At 36.8% G+C, this 17,696-nt stretch overlaps 1 long non-coding RNA gene across 2 annotated transcripts; it reads left to right on the top strand.

Annotated features, from left to right (window-relative positions):
* Positions 1-12,741: 12,741 nt before the first annotated feature.
* On the top strand, positions 12,742-16,647 carry LOC119785726. 2 transcript variants are annotated; one of them, XR_005281078.1, is made up of 3 exons: positions 12,742-12,784; positions 16,309-16,427; positions 16,525-16,647. It is a non-coding gene; the product is annotated as an uncharacterized LOC119785726 (long non-coding RNA). The 2 variants fall into 2 exon arrangements; XR_005281079.1 differs by lacking the exon at positions 12,742-12,784 and adding an exon at positions 15,590-15,602.
* Positions 16,648-17,696: the final 1,049 nt, after the last annotated feature.

Genomic DNA, 17,696 nt, shown 5'->3' with positions numbered 1-17,696 from the left:
TTATTTTTAGAGAATGTCTTTTCATCTAACTCATATATTTTTCCCATTCATTTCCTGTCCAGCCAAAGCCATTTCTTTTAAATTTTGAATATTGCCAACAGTTCTTTATTATACTTCCTGCTGGGTTATGTTTACTGCTGTGTTTAATTCTGATCCAGTAATAAAGTGTTATTTTTTTGGCTTGTCTAATTTTTAAGGAGTCTCTCCAGACTCTACTAACAGAGCATTGATTAGGTTTGTCTTAGCTGCTCCAGTAACTACTTGTTATGCCCTATATTGCAATGTATCTGTTATGTGTAATGTTGATTTTGCTGCTGCACCATATAAAATACGTTCGTAATCTATTGCTGATCTCAAAAGAGCCTTGTAAATATTTAGTAGTGACTCCTTCTTGCCCCCCCAGTCATTCCTAGCCAAAGCTTTCATTATATTTAGACTTAGACAGACTATACAAAATTAAATCTTGATGTATACAGCTTTCAACATTGAATTGGCATCTTACAACAGTGAGATGGAACATTTCCATTTATAAAGTGCAGCAGTGATCATAAAAATATGGTGCAAGACGCAATATAAACATTGAGTTTAGTTCTATTTAGAAGGATTTGGAAATTAGCCATGCAGTGCAAATAGGATGTTTACAATGTGATGCAGACCCGATTTTAGATTTTAAAAGTTCAACAGTCTAATGGACTGGGGAAAAAGCCGTTGCCGAACCTGCTGGTCTGGCATCAAATGCTTCAGAGTCTCTTCCTAGAGGGGAGCTGGGAGAACAGTCCATGGTGGGGGTGTGAGGGATTAGTGAGGATGTAATGGGCTCGCAACAAGCAGAGCAATGAATGAAATGTTTTTAATGGAGGGAAGAGGAGCCCCAATAATCCTCTCTGCTGTTCTCACCACTCTCCTCACGTTCTTCCAGTCTGAGGCGCTGCAACAACACAGTGAGACATTTACTTTCTTACATTTTATTTCTAATTGCTTAATATGCATTTTCCCTGTTTATGAACCATCTAGCCATAACCCTAATTATTTGAAATCTGTTCCTCTTTTTATAAGCTGATCATATAATATTATTTCTCCTATCCTACTTCTTTTCCCAAATGGAAAAGCAAATAACTGAGGAATTTTAAATTACATTTGTGGTGTGAAAGCATTTGAAAGCTAAAACATTCTAGATTCTGAAAATATAAATAAAATAGCATGACAGCATCCCATAAATTTGAACACAGCCTATGGGGTGGGTGCCCAACCAGTCGATCGCGGGTGGAGTTTCAGTCGATCGCAAGTTTTACAAGGTAGACCTATTTATTATGGCTATGACAAAAAAAAAAAAAAAAACGTTTTAAAAAACACTAATCAAATAATTGATCACGAGAGGCCAACGTCTATTTTCATAATAATAAAATGAAGTGTAAAAAGTATGCAGGGAACCTTTTTTATGCATAGTGATTGCTGGGCATGGTTTGCCATGGTTCCTAGGTTGTTACCAGGGACTCTAAAGCGCGAGGAGGAATCTGAAGAGATAATGAGAAAATTACATCTATCACAACTGATGGGGCTCCATCTATGGTTGGTCGCACTGCTGGATTCGTTGCATTGTTCAATGTGCATGAAACTTTCCCGGATTTTTGGAGCTGATCTGCTGCTGCACACAGACGTCAGGCGGCTGAGCCGTGGTAGATTCTTCGAAAGATATTTGGAACTGTGTTGTTCTTCGATTCTATATAGAACAGACGAGGCGTGTAAACTTGTTCTGTATATTTATTTCCAAACTTCAAAAGAACCTTTCAGTAGCAAGCTACATTCAGAACTGCCCCCTCGCACTAGCCTCCAACCCGTGACGCCAAGCGGCCCATTGCATGCTGGGTATTGGAGTTCAAGAGCTTTCTGGCTCATGACATCACAGGAACTTTTGCCCGAAATTAAAGAAACAGTCTACAACCCATTCTGCTGTATGTTACATCTTCACATCCACATAGTTTGTACTTAGTATTTTCCTATTTTTATCTGTTTTCCTGTTGAATTTTAATCCATCTGCCAGTTTCTCTGCCAATGCCAATGCCCAGTGAAGTTTATCATTCTGAAATAGTGGACTTCCCTTCTCCTTCTTCCTGCTTTCAAGTCATCTTAGACTTAGACAGATTTTATATGTCCTTTTGTTTACACAAGTGTAAACAAACGGACTTATACAAATACACACATATATATATATATATACATATATACATACATATATATATATATATATATATATATATATATATATATATATATATATATATATATATATATATATATATATATATATATATATATATATATATATATATATATATATATATATATATATATATAAGAGAGCTTAGTAAGCCACCTTATGTCAAAAATGATTGATGACATATGACCTTATGACCTATGACCTTATGACCTCCCCCCTCCCCCCTTCCGGTCCCCTCCCCCACAAATGATTTATGACATCACCCCTCCCCCCTTCCGGTCCCATCCCCCATCTTTCCGGATCCCCAAGATTGATGCTTCCCTCATAAGACATCAACCACACATTTCCCTTAAATTAGGCTTTAAAATGTGTTTAAACTATTCCATTTTCCATTAACAAATCTTATTTTATTTTAAATACAGATGTCCTTTCATCAAGCCTCTGTTTACTTTCCTAAATGGATTTACTCTCACTGATCAAGCTTTCTTTTGTGTAAAGACCATTGTTTAATTCATCATTAAAGTCTGTGATCCAAGGTTTTATAAATCACTGCAATGTTCATAATATTTGTTAGTCAAAAACTTAAAGCTACAGTGTGTAATTTTTAGCGACATCTAACGTCCAGACTGCAGACCGCCTGAACATGAACATCTCCCCCCCCCACCGCTTCTCCCCCCCAACAGTACGGCGAGCATTACGGGACAAAATGTCTTCCACGACGTCCGCATCACCTACCTTCTCAAGTGATGAGGTTTGTTTACATAGAAAATTTTACAGATAGTATTCTCAGGCATAATACTGCCATCTATTGTTCAGTACCGTCTCAGTTCATTTCTCTCAACTTGCCGTAGTTACTTTCGAGTGTAATGGGCGATCTCGCAATCGCTAGTTTGTTGGCTCTGCGCTGCCGTAGCGCAAAGATGTCTGCCTCCATGGCTGCGAGACCCGCTCCTATGTAATTATAAATAACGAATTCTAAGGCAACGCAAATATTAAGGTTAAGAGGCTGAGCTCGTAGATGATGATAAATAACATAGTTATGTATAATATATTACATTTCTGACTGTATATCCCTGTAATTATTACACACTGTAGCTTTAACCTGACTTCCTCGTAGGTTTTGTTTCTTAAAGGGTTTTAAAATGTGTTTATATTACTCTATACCTTTTCCATCCACAAAGCTTGCTTTAATTTAAATACAGATGTCCTTTCATTAAGCTTCTTTGTATTTTTATAAATTAATCTACCGTCACTTTCAAACTAGGATACAAACATTACTATTCAACCTGTTACATCCATAGTCTAGTCTGCTAGATATGCAAAATAAAAATGTGTTACTCACAAACACAACTTGAATTGTTAGCAAGTTTCCTTTCTTAAATCAATCCAACTAACTTTTCTATCCACAAAACCTGCTTTTATCATGCTTCAATGTATTTTCTCTATTTGTCTATTATTCTATGATCAGCCCCCAGAAACCTTAATAAACCATCCTTCCAGAAACAGTCAGCCTTCAGCCCTCTTTTGTGTAAAGACCAATGTTTAATTCATCATTAAAGTCTGTGATTCAAGGTTTTATAAATCAGGCTATGGTCAAAAAAAAAAAAAAATGTCTTACTCACAAACACAACTTGAATTGCTAGCAAGTTTTTTTTCTTTAATCAAACCAACTAACTAACTTTTCTACCCCATCCTGCAGCCCTCAGCTCAGGTCAACTTTACCATCAACCAAGCTGTAAAACATGTTTTGGGTCCTTTGTTCCTTTCCCGCGCTGCAAAAGAGACAAATTTATCTATCATCCAGCTGTTATCTAAACATCCAGTTGAAATCTCCAGGTTGGGACACCCGTACATAAGGCTGCATGATCCACGGGTATTATATTTAAACTTTTCAACCCTTAAACTTTTAACCTTTTCTACCTCAGACCTAACCCATCACACACAGACACACACAGACACACACAGTAACACACACACACACACACACACCTTTGTATTTTTCTAAATTAATCTACTGTCACTTTCAAACTAGCATACAAACATTACTATTCAACCTGTTACATCCATAGTCTAGTCTGCTAGATATGCAAAAAAAACTAAATAAATAAATAAAAGAAATGGAAAGCTCTCCCTATTCATTAGAAACAAAACTTGACTAGATCCATATCATTTAGAAGCTTGTTTTTTTTTTTTTTTATCTTCTTTTTTTCTTTTCAGAGTGAGAGAACCACAGTCTGTTTAATCACAAAATAGAAGATCAGTGTTTTACGAAGGAGGAGATCCGGAAAGGTACGTGTTCTCTGGTAAACTGTAGGACCTCTGCATGGTGTAGACCACATCTATCTTCACAGGGCTCCTTTTGTCAGGATCAAATTTCCTTCTTTGCTGTTCGGTTAAGGGGTGGGTGGAGTTAGGTGATGGATGTGTGATGTTTGCTTGCTGGGAAGTTGAGCCTCTCATGCTTGCAAGTGTTTTTACCCTATGAAAGATTTGTGTTGGTAAGAGTATGAACTATCTAACAATTAGAACTTTTGCTCTATCTGTTGTCTTCGCTTTGAAGCAGAGTTTAGGCTCCATGATACGTTTGTAAGTAAACCCTTTAAGTTATGCAAATACAAGGAGTCCATCTACTGTATGTGTGGATGATCAGCCTTCTGGGACTAGTAGCTGTCATCTTTGCAGCAGACCGTCTGAGGAGTAGAACTTGGAATATTTTCCACCCACTTGTATGTTTTCTATACCCTACTAGCTTCTTCTTTCAGTCTTGTTGTAGAGTGAGTTCCTGTCTTTATCTGTCATGCATGAAATGCAGGAAGCAGCCAGCGCTAATTACTTCTTCACTGCAGTTTTTTAAACATATCTGCTGTTTACGAACTTCGTTTTGAAGTAAGATAATCTGCCTAAAACCTCGCTTTCATTTTTGAAAAAACGTCTTTTTATTTCTGTATTTAATTTTTGTAATTAAAACCTATGGATTTAATTAGAATCCATAGGTTAATCACAAAATAAAAGTCAATAAATTTGTCTCCTTAATTTCAAATGTCCTTGTTTCTCTTAGGACTTTTTCTGTTTATGAAATGACAGATTTATTTAGTTATGCGTCTAATCAGTAACTCTGTGTTCATCACTTTACCATATTAATTTTCTTTTTTTTTTATTTTCATTTGGGATAATTTTTTTTTCTAGCCCATTTTGGTAAACATCTACTTTTTCATTTTCCTAACTTTTCTTAATTCAAGCAAGCAAGCACAAAATAAAGTTTTTAGATAAACACATTACTCTCTTGAACCATTCTTTTGGAGACATACTAGTTTTTCATTTTTTAGCTGATTCAAATCTAAAAGAAAAGCAAACTATTGCAGAATTATCCATTACTGTCTGAATCAAACGTTGTTTGAATGAACATGTAAGAAAACACAGCATTACTCACTATTATTTTAGTTGTAAAAAACTTACAAAAACACTTAAGGAGCAGATTAGTGGGACATTCGCTGTACAGTTAAAATGTAAACCTAATATTAGAAACTGCACAGTTTCGACTGCTGCTACAGAAGTATAGCATGGATAGCTTTTTAGCAATTGTTCAGCTTTCTGTCTCCTTATTCAGTAGGTTGTTGGGCTGAACACAGTTGACCAAGTGTGAAAAGTGTTGCAGATTTTCTATTTCATCTTGTTCCACTGTTATTTTTTAGTCATCATCATTTGTTGTTTTATTCCTGATACTTTTTGCTTGTCTTTTTTGTTTTTACTGAAGAAACTCCATATCATGACCAAAACAAGAATCAAACCAATCTCTCAGAAGTCTTAAACATCTATGCTTTCAGTGATCATACCATCATTTATGTGTCTAACTAATCAGTATAGTCATGTGAACATAATGTTTTTAATTAAATTATTTGGGTTATATTCTTACAATGAAATCATGATGTTTGTATTCTCTAATGCAAGTCTGTTATCAATACTGTAGGTAGTTAACCCTTAAAATTAATATAACAACTCTGCCTAACCCTTTAGTTCGAACTATATTGGTCTGCAGAAGATAAAACAATGTCAAAAAAACAAAACAAAAAAATAAGAACTACAAGATCGGGATTTCAGCTGTGTTGGATCTAGTAAAAATTCTAGATTATTAATTTTTAAAGTATTCTACAAAGAATTGTATTACATCTTTTAACTAGATTTATCAGTAAACACTGGTTAAAAGGATCTCCTCTTTGTAACTTGTACGTAAATTACATCTCAGAATGTAATGTGATGAAAATCTAGTCACAATCAATAATCAATTGTATCATGAGTGATGCTTTAAGAGACCATTCATAAACAAGTATATTTCTGAGAACTTTTACCCTGCATTGTGCGCTGGTGCTCATAAAACCCAACCCCACCTCTGCCGTAGATCCTCACTGCTTGTTCACACTTTGCTTCATCTGCAGGGTCAAGTCTGCTCTGCATACCCCCAACCAAACTTTTAAGTTTGTCTGCATTTTTGTTTTTCACAGTTTGTTGATGTACAAAACGTTACTTTTTTTGTTACTGAAAATGCGCTATAGAAATAAGCTGGCCTCACCTTAAACCTACCGGTCCTGAATCTGGGCTATTCAGCCGGGGGCAGGAAAATCAGCTGTTTCACAAAAGCTTTTGGGTGGACCAGCAACACGGAGCTATAATGTGAACAGTTAGTTTCCTGGTAATGTGGCTGTTTTTAATGCTTTGAAAAGAACAAGGCTATGGTCATCTTGAGTTACTCAATCAAAAAACAAATATGTAAGTTCGTCGCCGGTGTCGTGCCAAGGTAGTTATCCCTGCCAAAATTTGTATCCCCTCGTCGGGAGCGCGCACGGAGTAGAAAGAACAACCCGTGTTAACTCCGCCTCGATTCCAACGTGCAGAACTTCAAATTTGAAAGGTTTTATGTGTATGAAAGTTGAGCTTCACTGTTTTATTCTTTACTTCACATGCTATAGCAGAATATCGCCAGTGATATTGATTTAAAACTAATAATAAAACACAAACGTTTGCTTGAAAGCTGGTCACTGACAGCAGTGTCTACTCCTCCCTCTGAAAGCAAACAGATCCCTGTTCTTTTCCTCACGTTCATTAAAAAATATCTCTCATTGTTTCACAGTGTCCAAATGTTCTCATCCCATTGAAAACTGTTGTAAACTATATATTTGTAATAAAAATGAAATAGAAAATGGAGTGCACGTGTAATCATTAAAGACTATGCAGAAGGAAAATACTTTTTTTCTGGTTGAAATTTAGTACTTAAATCTATATTTGTGTTTATAGTAACGTACAATTTATCTATGTTCCTTAATAAACAGTTTGTCTTCTAACATCAGCCGTTTTATTTCATCCCATATTGCCAGAACCAGCAATATGGGATGAAATAAAACCTGCTGTAATCTGTTCCCCCTGTCTAAATCAGGCAAAAAAGGTCCCAGTTTTTCCATTTTTGGCTTATAAGCATCTTTTATGATGACAACTAATCCCTGAAACTTTGGAGTTGATTGACCTTTATTTCTCAAAGTTACAAGGGGGGAACAAATTATGGCAGGTAGCCTGCCGTAATTTGTTCCCCCTGTCTAAATCAGGCAAAAAGGGTCCCAGCTTTTTCATTTTTGGCTTATAAGCATCTTTTATGATGACAACTAACCCCTGAAACTTTGGAGTTCATTGACCTTTATTTCTTAAAGTTACAAGGGGGGAACAAATTACGGCAGGCCACCTGCCGTAATCTGTTCCCCCTGTCTAAATCAGGCAAAAAAGAGCCCCAGCTTTTTCATTTTTGGCTTATAAGCATCTTTTATTATGACAACTAACCCCTGAAACTTTGGGGGTGATTGACCGTTTTATTTCATCCCATATAGCCAGAACCAGCAATATGGGATGAAATAAAACCTGCCGTAATCTGTTCCCCCTGTCTAAATCAGGCAAAAAAGGCCCCAGCTTTTTCATTTTTGGCTTATAAACATATTTTATGATGACAACTAACCCCTGAAACTTTGGAGTTGATTGACCTTTATTTCTCAAAGTTACAAGGGGGGAACAAATTATGGCAGGCTACCTGCCGTAATTTGTTCCCACTGTCTAAATCAGGCAAAAAGGGTCCCAGCTTTTTCATTTTTGGCTTATAAGCATCTTTTATGATGACAACTAACCCCTGAAACTTTGGGGGTGATTGACCTTTATTTCTTAAAGTTACAAGGGGGGAGCAAATTATGGCAGGCTACCTGCCGTAATCTGTTCCCCCTGTCTAAATCAGGCAAAAAAGAGCCCCAGCTTTTTCATTTTTGGCTTATAAGCATCTTTTATGATGACAACTAATCCCTGAAACTTTGGGGGTGATTGACCGTTTTATTTCATCCTATATAGCCAGAACCAGCAATATGGGATGAAATAAAACCTGCCGTAATCTGTTCCCCCTGTCTAAATCAGGCAAAAAAGAGCCCCAGCTTTTTCATTTTTGGCTTATAAGCATCTTTTATGATGACAACTAACCCCTGAAACTTTGGGGGTGATTGACCTTTATTTCTTAAAGTTACAAGGGGGGAACTAATTATGGCAGGCTACCTGCCGTAATCTGTTCCCCCTGTCTAAATCAGGCAAAAAAGAGCCCCAGCTTTTTCATTTTTGGCCTATAAGCATCTTTTATGATGACAACTAATCCCTGAAACTTTGGGGGTGATTGACCGTTTTATTTCATCCCATATAGCCAGAACCAGCAATATGGGATGAAATAAAACCTGCCGTAATCTGTTCCCCCTGTCTAAATCAGGCAAAAAAGAGCCCCAGCTTTTTCATTTTTGGCTTATAAGCATCTTTTATGATGACAACTAACCCCTGAAACTTTGGGGGTGATTGACCTTTATTTCTTAAAGTTACAAGGGGGGAACAAATTATGGCAGGCTACCTGCCGTAATTTGTTCCCCCTGTCTAAATCAGGCAAAAAAGAGCCCCAGCTTTTTCATTTTTGGCTTAGAAGCATCTTTTATGATGACAACTAATCCCTGAAACTTTGGGGGTGATTGACCGTTTTATTTCATCCCATATAGCCAGAACCAGCAATATGGGATGAAATAAAACCTGCCGTAATCTGTTCCCCCTGTCTAAATCAGGCAAAAAAGAGCCCCAGCTTTTTCATTTTTGGCTTATAAGCATCTTTTATGATGACAACTAACCCCTGAAACTTTGGGGGTGATTGACCTTTATTTCTTAAAGTTACAAGGGGGGAACAAATTATGGCAGGCTACCTGCCGTAATCTGTTCCCCCTGTCTAAATCAGGCAAAAAAGAGCCCCAGCTTTTTCATTTTTGGCTTATAAGCATCTTTTATGATGACAACTAATCCCTGAAACTTTGGGGGTGATTGACCGTTTTATTTCATCCCATATAGCCAGAACCAGCAATATGGGATGAAATAAAACCTGCCGTAATCTGTTCCCCCTGTCTAAATCAGGCAAAAAAGAGCCCCAGCTTTTTCATTTTTGGCTTATAAGCATCTTTTATGATGACAACTAACCCCTGAAACTTTGGGGGTGATTGACCTTTATTTCTTAAAGTTACAAGGGGGGAACAAATTATGGCAGGCTACCTGCCGTAATCTGTTCCCCCTGTCTAAATCAGGCAAAAAAGAGCCCCAGCTTTTTCATTTTTGGCTTATAAGCATCTTTTATGATGACAACTAATCCCTGAAACTTTGGGGGTGATTGACCGTTTTATTTCATCCCATATAGCCAGAACCAGCAATATGGGATGAAATAAAACCTGCCGTAATCTGTTCCCCCTGTCTAAATCAGGCAAAAAAGGCCCCAGCTTTTTCATTTTTGGCTTATAAACATATTTTATGATGACAACTAACCCCTGAAACTTTGGGGGTGATTGACCTTTATTTCTTAAAATTACAAGGGGGGAACAAATTATGGCAGGCTACCTGCCGTAATTTGTTCCCCCTGTCTAAATCAGGCAAAAAGGGTCCCAGCTTTTTCATTTTTGGCTTATAAACATCTTTTATTATGACAACTAACCCCTGAAACTTTGGAGTTGATTGACCTTTATTTCTTAAAGCTACAAGGGGGGAACAAATTACGGCAGGCTACCTGCCGTAATTTGTTCCCCCTGTCTAAATCAGGCAAAAAAGGCCCCAGCTTTTTCATTTTTGGCTTATAAACATATTTTATGATGACAACTAACCCCTGAAACTTTGGGGGTGATTGACCTTTATTTCTTAAAGTTACAAGGGGGGAACAAATTATAGCAGGCCATCTGCCGTAATCTGTTCCCCCTGTCTAAATCAGGCAAATCAGATATCATTTTCAATATATATATCTTAATGTATTTCATTGACTTCAGACGTCATGCAATAGAAATTTATCTGAATGTCTAAAAACTCAACCTGCACAGAAATAACGGAGAAATCAAAATTAATTATATCAAGTAGTTTTAGTAATAATAAAGTGTGTGGGTTCAAATGACCGGCAATATAAACTTAGGATCCAAACACTACACAAACGCACCATGACCTCCTCATGACCCCGAAATACGAAAAGTCAGAAATACATCAACGTAGGAAGGATTATCCATACCTTTATCTGCTCAAAACAGAAACCGCTAAAATTACTTTATTACGTCTTAGTAATACTGAAAAAAGTGCATTAATGGATAAAGAGGAATACAAACGCGTGGTAGCCTATAAATTAAAAGGGGAATATCCACCTTCTTTTACCAAGAAAGAAAAATTTCTTCTTCGAAGGCAAGCGTCACTGTACGACATTGAAGGTAAGCTATAAAAGTTTTCACTACCTGTGTTAAAAAAATAATAAGAAAACAAATAACAATTAAGTTTTACGCATTGAGAGACGTGGTGATTATTTTCCACCTTACGCTTCTAGGGAAGCATTGGAGTAATAACTCATTAGTCCGTATCTTAATTAATTTAACTCTTTTCGCAAAGAAGGTGAGGGGCCTCATAAATGGCATCTACAAAAAGTGTTTTCTATTCATATAAGGTTATAATAAATATAAGACATTGTATGTAATGTATTGTTTTATTTTGTCTTTAGGGGGCCAGCTGGTGTACTGGCGTCACAAAGGCAGGGCTAGGTCCGTCAAAACCAAGGTGGTGTGTGGAACAGAAGAGGCAAACTTGATTTTCACATATTTTCATGCCAGCCCCACTGGAGCGCATTGTGGACAAAGAAAAACTGTCGAAGCCATTTCTAAGCGGTTCTACTGGCCTGGGATGTCAGTAGATATCATTAAATGGGTGGGTGAAAATAAGAGACCCATTTCATAAAATTACGACAATTAAACTCTGATTTGTTTTAATGTGCAGAATGCATGACACTGTTTTCTTATAAATTCTAAATTTGAAAGGGTTGCTTATTAACTTAATTTTTTGAATTTTCCTCCAATTTAGGTTTCAGAGTGCACAGCTTGTCAGACACATGCAAATACAATAAAAAAAAACCTTCTGAAATCATTCCAATAAAGGTGAGTCATTTTTACCTGAGATCTCAATAATCTCCAGGAAAAAATTTACATATGATTATGTGTAGTCCAATTGATTACTGCAACACCTTGCAATGTTAATGTTTTCTTTTTTGTCTGGCTTTCTTTGTCCTCCTATTCTCTTGTAAGTGTTGTGCAATGATGTACATCTGCAACGTTCTTCCTTTGCAGAGTAACCATTTTAGTTCACTTTCACACAAAAAAACCAACAACAACAAATTGTTGATAATTGTATTTAATATTAATTTAATTATGCTGAACCCATTATTTCTGTCACAATTATTTTGCATCTCCTTGTTTTTAAGGTTTCTCAACCGTTTGAACTAGTTGGGATGGATCTGATTGGAAAATTAACAGAAACCAAAAACGGAAATCAATATCTCTGCGTCTTCATTGATTACTTCACCAAATGGCCACAAGCTTACCCGTTGAAGACAAAATCTGCCATTGAAGTGACCACCTGTTTAATCAAATTTGTGTATCAGTTTGAATGTCCAAAACGGATTCTCACTGACCAGGAAAGAGAATTTGTCAATTCGGTAAGTACCTCACATGATATTATTCCTGGACGCTGACTTATACCATTTCTATTAATTAAGTTTTTTGCAAAGTCATGGAAACAATTTCCCAATGGTATTGCACTGGAAAAAAAAAATCAGAATTTCATCTAAGATTGTTCTTTTTCATGATGTAAGTTTTTGGTTAATGGCAGGACTTTCCATGTGAAACAAACTCTTGGCGTACAAAAGTAGCACATTCAGTTGAATATACCAGAGTTCTGATAATTCGAACAATGTCATTATGTTTCTCCACTGTTCAGTTTATACAATACTATACAGATCATTACTGTGGGAATGATGACCTCTTTATATTTAATTTATTAACCCCTGTGTATGGTTTCCTTCATATTGAAATGTACTACACTCAAGTTGTTTAATTTGTTTGTGCAGCTGAACAAAAACATCTGTGAAATGCTACACATTCAAAGAAGCCCGTGTTCACCATACCATCCGCAAACAAATGGCTTGGTGGAGCGGATGAACGGCACAATTCAGAGGTAACAATTTATATTTATACCCTCACACTATGAATGTTACAGCTATTAATACAAATGGATAAAGACATATACATTAGAATTTCACAAAAGCATAATCAAACAATCAATCCCTGTGCATGTGGGTACAAACATTTATTGTACCACTGCTTTCCTCAGCAGAAAAGACATAATATTAAACTTAATTTGGGCCTTGAGAGCATGAACTACCAATGCAGCTTTCAGCTCCTGGGCTCAAGGCCATGATTTCAATTGACCTAAAAACATGCATGTTTTTTGTTTATCATTGCCATTATGTAGGCATTGTTTGTATATAAAGATGCTTTGTTTTTATTGTTTATTAGTCCTTTACATTCATTTTGTTCTCTAAGTTATTTATCTTGAGTGGCAACAACCTGTTTTTGTTGTGTTGGCAACAGTTTAAGGTGGTCAGAACATCATACTGGTGAAAGTTTTTTAAATGAAACGTCCCAAAATTCAAACAAGCCATGACTACACAGGGCTTATATTGTTTATGTAGAATTCTAAAGAATTCTAATGCAAAAAAATTGAAGACTGCATTGTAATGTTTAGTCATCCTGGTAGCAAACTCATAATACAGATCAACATTGTCTTTGTTCCTGGTGCTTCTCCTGTTCTGGTAAAAAAAAAACAAAAAAAAAACATATGCCCAACCCCGATTAATGATGGTCCTACACCACTTCATATACTTAAAGGAAATAGACCCTCGAACAATAAATAAATGAGATAAAGAAACCACCCAAAAACTAAAATTATTCACCTAAAAATAAAGCGAGTTAATGACCTCAAAATAATCTGGTATGGTTATTGTGGGTAAGAAGGGGGGCTTTGATGAACCCATTCTTTCCATCATTTCAACATCCACAACACACAATATATGTCTTCTTCTTTTTCAAATTTTGTCACTTTTGCTTCTCCATAAAACTAGGTTGTCTTTCATTCAACGTCTTCACTACATGACCAAATAGATCATGCTAATTAATGTTTGTGTTTCTTCATGCTGTCAGAGCCCTCTGTAAAGTTGTAGGGGACAATCCGGACACCTGGGATGAGTATATTGACGCCATCATGTTTGGAATTAGAACAAAAAAACAGATGACCACCAAATACTCTCCTTTCTTCATGATGTTTGGCAGAGAGGCTCGTTACCCATCACAAATTCCAGAGCAGTTAATGGTTGGTATAAGTTCTACCAGTTACAAAAACCATCATAATTACAAATAATGCTCTTTATTAAACTCAGTTTTACTTAAGAGCTATCAAGGAATTGACTTTAATTTTATCAATTTAGAAGTTTTTCTGTCTGTAATATGTTCTTTTATAAAATATTACAGTTGTAAGATTTGTTACAGCAAATTTGTTTCGTTGAATAGGTGGACAGCAGTGTGGAAAATCTTGTCGGACAAGAAGAGGTGGCACTTGACATTGAAAAACATGAACAGCTAATGGAAGTCATTCGGGACAATGTCAGCAAAGCACAAGACAAGATGAAGAAAATGATGAAAAGCAGAACAAGCGCTGAAACGCTTAAAGTTGGTGACAGCGTCTTGAGAGCCAACATAAGAAGCCAACAAAGAAAAGGAGGGAAGCTTGAGGCCAACTATCTGGGACCATTCATTGTAATATCAATCCAGGACAAGAGCGCAGACATTAAGGATTCAAATGGTGTCATATTCGAAAAAGTAAATGTAGATCATCTTAAACTGGTCAAAATCCCAACAGCAAGAGTGTCACACTGGGGTTTAAAAAAAAAGAGACAAAGTGCTACTCCCCCTGCTTCTCTGGCCGGTGCTTCTCCACCACACGCATCTTCTCCTGCCCCTGCATCCCCTCCACTGCTTTCATTTGCTGCCACTGCTGCACCTGCACCATCCCCATCTCCTCCACCATCCCCATTTGCTGACACTGCTGCACCATCCCCATCTCCTCCACCATCCCCATTTCCTCCACCATCCCCATTTGCTGACACTGCTGCACCATCCCCATCTCCTCCACCATCCCCATTTGCTGTCACTGCTGCACCATCCCCATCTCCTCCACCATCCCCATTTCCTCCACCATCCCCATTTGCTGCCACTGCTGCACCATCCCCATCTCCTCCACCATCCCCATTTGCTGCCACTGCTGCACCATCCCCATCTCCTCCACCATCCCCATTTGCTGCCACTGCTGCACCATCCCCATCTCCTCCACCATCCCCATTTGCTGCCACTGCTGCACCATCCCCATCTCCTCCACCATCCCCATTTGCTGCCACTGCTGCACCATCCCCATCTCCTCCACCATCCCCATTTGCTGCCACTGCTGCACCATCCCCATCTCATCCACCATCACCATTTGCTGACACTGCTGCACCTGCACCATCCCCATCTCCTCCGCCATCTCCATCTCTTCAACTATCGTCATCTCCTCCACCATCCTCATCTCCTTCACCCCCTGCATCTCCTCCACTACCCTCAGCTGCTGCCACCGCTGCTCCTCCACCATCCCCTTCTCCTCCACCCCGTGCATCTCTTCTACCATGCTCAGCTGCTGCCAACGATTCTCCTTCAAAATCTGAGTCTTTTCCAAAGTACAGCAAAGCAGATGCAGAAAAATGTATGAAGAAAAATTTCTGTCATTCTGGGAATATATTCTTCGTAGTTTGTCTTTAACTTTTTGGTGTAATTTAAATAATAATAGTTATATTTTTGAACAAATGTAAATGAAAATTTACAGCTAATGTTTAAATTTTAGTTTTCTATGTAGATGCATAGGTAACACTTTGTTTTACAGTACACCAAAAAGCATGTAATAACAGGTTAGTCACACTATATTACTAGGTAACAATAAAAAACTTTATCTGGTAATTACCCCAAATTAATGTATATAATATCAAAGTAATTGCCTGCATGTTTCATTGCTATGTAACAATGAAGACTTTTGCTGGGTAATTACCATAAGGTTGTAGTTAACATAATATTTCTATTATTGCCCACCACCTACCAATGGCTTGCAAAGTAAGTTTTAACCTATGATCAGGTAAATAAAGCATTATATAACTCAACTGAAGTTACATATAAATAAGATAGGTAAGAAAATTGGCATGCCGTATTCTAGGTATCATTTTCTGTTATATTTCAAGTAATAAACTGCATATAACTGGATAAAAACACATTCATTTATTTTTGTTAGGGAAATGAATGCGTTAGCTGGTAATAACGGATTGACATTTAAGAAGTCTGACTTTTTCTTGTCTGCCTAGAACTTAAAGCACAGCACAAAATTATGCATAAAGTTTATAGTGTAATTTGCTATGCTATTACCATGTTATTAAATGGTTAGACAGAATGGTAGTTGTACTGTAAAACGAAGCGTTACTGACATATATCAGGGGAACTAAATCCTTTGCACCTTAACTGATTAGATCTATTGAAGTCACAATGGGAAGTGTAACAGATTAGTTATAAATGTATAACTGTTCATGTATAACAATCTTAATGTGTCACCATTTCTCTGTTATCCAGATGTACTTGAGGCATGGGGTGGAAAAACATGCAACGTGTTACTCTCAAAGATCAGTGCCTATAAGCTCTTTTACTGGGACATAAAGCAACTTGGTCCAGACATGGAGTTGGAAAGCGAGGTATTGCAAAATGGAAAGTTTAATTTCAAACTTAAAAAACATATGTTTTTTTTATTCTGTGAATGGCTGACTAATGTGCTTTTTTATTTATGAACAGTCAATCAACGCTTATCTTCACCTCCTTATAAATGACTACAATTGTGCAGAAACTACAAAATCAACTTTCATTGACACGTTTGCAATGACATCCATATGGAATGGGAAGATTCCGCGACTCAAGGTTTGTGTAGTAATAGAGAAAATTATGTAAATTCAACTTTTCACAACATGTAAATGATGTGAAGAAAAACTGTTATTGCTAAAGCTGCAACCTTGTCCTCAGAGAATCATGTAAATGCTTCAACGGTGACAGTGAATTACTTGAATGTGTTGAACACATTATATAATGTCAAAAATATTTGGTTAGAAGCTATCTGGTTCTGTGGAGGACTCAAGAGCAGAGACACAGGGTAGAGATGGTGTCTTGTAGGTGAGAAGAGTATAAAGCACAGAGGAACCGCAAAGGCGGAGAATATATGGGATAACAGGTGTTATCAGGTAATTATGAGCCAGTGTGTTTAGAAAAAGCTAAGAAGGATCTAAGAGGAAATAACTGGCACTAGGAGCAACAAACTGCAAACAGGGAAAACAGGGTTCAAGTAAAGCTAGAAAGTAACATAAGGATAAATGTGAATTAAAATAATGACTACAAAGTAAGGAATGACCAAGTGAAAAACTAGAGGATAAAAAAGGAACTCTAGATAACTGAAGCCATGAAAAATAAAACCTAATCATAACAGAATAAATAACTAACAAACTATAGCAATGAGTAAATAATACCAATAATGCAAAAAAAAAAGATTAGACGGAAGATAAAAACGAATGTTTTAAGAAATAATATACATTTTCACCACAACACAGAGCAAAATAAATAAAAGCACAACTGAGAAATGAAACCTTAAACAAGTTACAGAAGCTTTGTTCAAAAGACCTGTATTATTAATCATAGGCTGACATGACATGGGAAAACTTTATCATTTGAATAATCAAGTAGAAACGACTTAATCTGTTTATCCAAACACACGTTTTTTAGATAACTGCTGCCTTGACCCAGAGCTTCCGAAATCTTTCAAATAAATACTAAACAGGATTTAGCACTTATCATTTGGATTAGTAAAAATATATATATATTTTTTATCTTTGTTTTGGTTTGTTTTTCTATTCATGTATTGGGTATATGTTTCATCGCTGTTATAATGAAGTTACTAACATGTTGTCTCCAGGTGGACT

This window comes from Cyprinodon tularosa, unplaced genomic scaffold (assembly GCF_016077235.1).
Source record: "Cyprinodon tularosa strain WSP-4 unplaced genomic scaffold, ASM1607723v1 ctg257, whole genome shotgun sequence".
Taxonomy (NCBI): Eukaryota; Metazoa; Chordata; class Actinopteri; order Cyprinodontiformes; family Cyprinodontidae; genus Cyprinodon; species Cyprinodon tularosa.
Note: the sequence above shows the minus strand (reverse complement) of the source record. Positions and strands in the feature narration are given on the sequence as shown.